Below are 4,064 nucleotides of genomic sequence, written 5' to 3'. Positions count from 1 at the left end.
TGTGTGTGTGTGTGTGTGTGTGTGTGTGTGTGTGTGTGTGTGTGTGTGTGTGTGTGTGTGTGTATCTGTATTTATGTGTGTGTGTTTGTGTCTTTGTTTTTCCACCACTGAATGACAACTGAATGTTCTTAGGTCCCTATAACGAAGTGGTTCGGCAAAGAGACCGATAGAATAAGTACTAGTAGGGTTGATCGTACGACCTTTCACCTGTTTATATTTTTAACAGGTTTTAATTGTTGAAATTTTGTTAAATAACATTTCTTAAAGTCCACCAGGACTTAAAGGGCTGGTTGGTTTATAAGACAGGTTGGTTTTGTCTGTTCTTGAGCCTTTGGAACTCAAATTTCTTAGATAAATTTTCATATTTTGTTTTGAAAAACATATTTTGTTGCAAATGTAGGATCTGCTTCAAAAGCCAGAAAACTGAAGAGAGAGGTAGGAGATTCGCAGATAGGTGCAGTACGTGTGATACTATCTTCGCTTCTCCTGGGAGTGGAATGGATAAGAACGTTTTTCAAGAGCTGGCAATTCAAAGTCCGAATAATTTCACCTTTAGTCTCGAGACAACCAACAACAGCAACAACAACAACGACTAAACAACAACAACAACAGCAACAACAACAATATGCAGCAACAGAAGCAGCAGCAACGGTAGAAGCAAAGAAAAAGAACAATAGTGGCAGAATTTAGACCATCATCAATTTAGACCAACATCAGCATGAAATAGCGACTGAGTTGGCGGGACGCAATGGTTGTAACAAAATAAAAGCCACACAGTGAATATGCTAACACTCTCTTAACCTGAACCTAATTCCTCTACTCTTACTTGCACAAAGACACACACACACACACACACACACACACACACACGAACAATCTATTGTACCCACTTCTGAGTTTGAGTCTTTCGACCACATCTCTGGTAATGAGGAGGGGAACCAAGAAAATCAAAATACTAAATACTGAACGAAAAACAAAAGGAAAAAAAAAACAATACCAGTTCCACACCGAGCCCAACCAACTCTAAATCCACATGTGTACTAGCGCCACTACCACCTCCATTAATAGCAGCAAAAGGAAAACTCACAAACGAAACAGCAACGAATACACAAGAGAAACTCCACCAGACAAATACACAAGCCCAGCAACCGGGACAAAAACAATCCCGAATAAATAAACATCTCCACCCAGATACAACTTTGTGCTAATATCAAGAAAAAAAAACAGTGAACTGCTATCTTTCATAGCACAATGTGGAGACATAGAGACTAATATATAAATAAATATAAGGAAATGAAAGAGACAACTTCCCACATGACGTTGGGGATATCAGCATCACAGCCTTGAACAGACTTCTTAAGGATTTCCCCAAGGAGAACTACTCAGAGGGTTGAGTGAGCATTATTTTTTTTTTTACATTCTAATGTTTTCTTTTACATTCTTTGTAAATTAGTTTAACCAAAGTGGTTAAATTTTTTATCGATTTTACCCCTTCTAAAATGAATTTTTCTGAGACACATCAGACACTGCATGTTGAATGAATTCTAATGGAGCTTTTCAGCAATAGAAGCGACAAAAAGTATTTGTTCTGTCTTTGGAAATGAAGATTTAAGTCAGTGGTTCTCAACCGGACTCTATACGATCTCTGGGGGTCCATATAAGATTTTTGGGTGTTCACGCAAGAAGAATAGTAAAATGAGGACCCAGCGTAGTATATTAAGGGTCCATGAAAAAAATTTCCTTTAGATGTTTTTATTGCAAGAAACATCCAGCGTTCTTTCTCTAACGTTTTATATAGTTCAAACTACACAGGTTAAGGTTTGAAAAACAAAACAGGAATGTTGAAATAAGTATGAATAAAACAAGTTTTTAAATACCGAGAGACTATGGAAGTCTACCACAGTAAAATAGTAATCAGAGGAGGCCATAGGTAAAAGATGTTTGAGAACCACTGAATTAAATGTCTAAACACGCCAACAATGGTTTGGCCAGGCTCGCTCGGAAAAATGTTCTCTTATAATTCCCACTCAATATGCCTGTCAATAACTAAGTTTCTGAAAGTCATTGTTGAGGAAAACCCAAAGCAAGCTACACGAGGATTAATAAAAGCGAAAACGACAATAGATAGCAGCCAATGTAAAAGCAGAATACATACCCAAACAAGGGTATTCTCTACGTTTGATGGGGTATGAAGGGTGTCGTCTATCATGAGATTCTAAAACAAGACGAAACAGTTAATGCGGATAAGTATTGTCAATTGAAAGCATTGCACAAAATTTGCAGAAAAACGCGTCAATCATTTGTCAGTCGTAAAGAGGTGTCTCTTTTATACAATAATGCAAGACCATATTTTGCCCAAACTACTCAGGAGAAGATTATGGCACTCAATATGGAAGTTTTGCCTCATCCACCTTACTTCCCTGACCTTGATGCATCTGACGATCATCGTCTTAGGTCATTGCAACATTATTTAGCATGAAACCAGATTATCAATTGCGAAAATGGTATTGAGTATTTCTTTGCTTCGAAATATGAAGAATTTTATACCTGAGGGATCAACAATTTGTGAATTATATGAAATTATTCTATTAATAATTTTCCCAATCTTTAATTACGACAGAAATTTGCTTCCAACGGAATATATCTACGGTATATCTATTATAACAAAGGGCAGAAATCATTATTGATTTTACCAGTGGATCAACGCGGAAATAAAAACCTTATAGAAAAATTTTACAAATATTTTAATAATTACATAATTATTAAAATATGGTATATCTATATATATACGCAATATGCTCATATAAATACACACAAACGCGCACACACACACACACACATATATATATATATGTGTGTGTGTGTGTGTGTGTGTGTGTGTGTGTGTGTGTGTGTGTGTGTGTGTGTGTGTGTGTGTATGTACATATGTGTGTGTATAATGTTAATGTTATATGCCATTTATATGCATGTATGTATGCATGCTTGTGTGTATGTATGCATGACACTCTATATGTCTCTGCATCGATATGTAAATACAAGGGTCGTCCCAAAATCTTATGCAAATATGAGCATAACCCTTATTAACAGACGAAGGTCATTCGAAGAGTATCTGTTGGTTGAGTAACTCTTTCTCTATACGCAGATATTACTCCACCATAGTCTCCATTACAAGCGGTGCACTTCCGCCAACGTTGAACCCAACCCTTAGATCTTCGTTGTCATAATTAGGGTATGCACTCTTGTGCTAACTTCTCCCCAGCCATTTTGACATCGTCTGTGTCATCAAATCCTCGTCTTCCACGATTGTCTTTCAGTGCATCGAACAAAAGAAAATCGAAATGGGACAAACTAGGCTGTACGTTGACGCAGGGAACCATGACTGGTTCAGTTCGCTGAATACTTGATCCGTTGCCAAAGACGTCGTCACACACCGTTACGGTGAATGTGAAACGTTTCCAGATTCTTCTTCGGTCTCTTCCACCTGATGCCTTCACTAAGGTTTTTATCTGTCTCACTATACACCTGTTCACGTTACAAAAGAAAATCACGGAAAATGTCGCTTTTACCATCCCAAAGAACAGTCACCGTGACTTTCTGTGCCCATCGCTCGCTGTTGAAATTCTTAGGTTTCGGAGAAGATGTATGACGCCACACTGAGAACCAAATCTCCATTTCCAGACCATAAGCTATCCGACAAAAACATGAGTCCATCTTGCCAGTGGCGTCATTTCAGTAACAACCTGCAGCTTTCTGTGGATATCGAACAGTTTGGACCCTTCCTTCGCCAAGGGATCAATGGTGGTTTGTTGCTTCTGCATCGAGCCCATCATTTTCCTGCAACGAAGAGCAGAAAATATTTGTTATAAAGTGCCACCATTCTATTAACGTAATCAATTTTAATGACCTATGTTAACCGATAGAAAAGTTATGCCTGCTATTTTGCATTACTTTCGGAGCAATTTTCTTCTTTCTCTCTCTCTCTCTCACTCTCTCTCTCTCTCTCTCTGTGTGTGTATATATATATATATATATATATATATATATATATATATATATATATATAT

General features: G+C 37.5%; 1 long non-coding RNA gene across 1 annotated transcript in view; it reads right to left on the bottom strand.

Moving 5' to 3' along the window:
- Positions 1-52: 52 nt before the first annotated feature.
- Positions 53-4,064, bottom strand: part of LOC106871257 (uncharacterized) — a 413,124-nt gene continuing 409,112 nt past the window's right edge. The window contains exon 9 of the long non-coding RNA XR_008266340.1: positions 53-3,834. This is a non-coding gene — a long non-coding RNA (uncharacterized LOC106871257). The remainder of the gene's footprint in view (positions 3,835-4,064) is intronic.

The sequence above is a fragment of the Octopus bimaculoides genome, chromosome 20 (assembly GCF_001194135.2).
Source record: "Octopus bimaculoides isolate UCB-OBI-ISO-001 chromosome 20, ASM119413v2, whole genome shotgun sequence".
Classification (NCBI taxonomy): Eukaryota; Metazoa; Mollusca; class Cephalopoda; order Octopoda; family Octopodidae; genus Octopus; species Octopus bimaculoides.
This window is presented reverse-complemented; position numbering and strand designations above follow the sequence as displayed.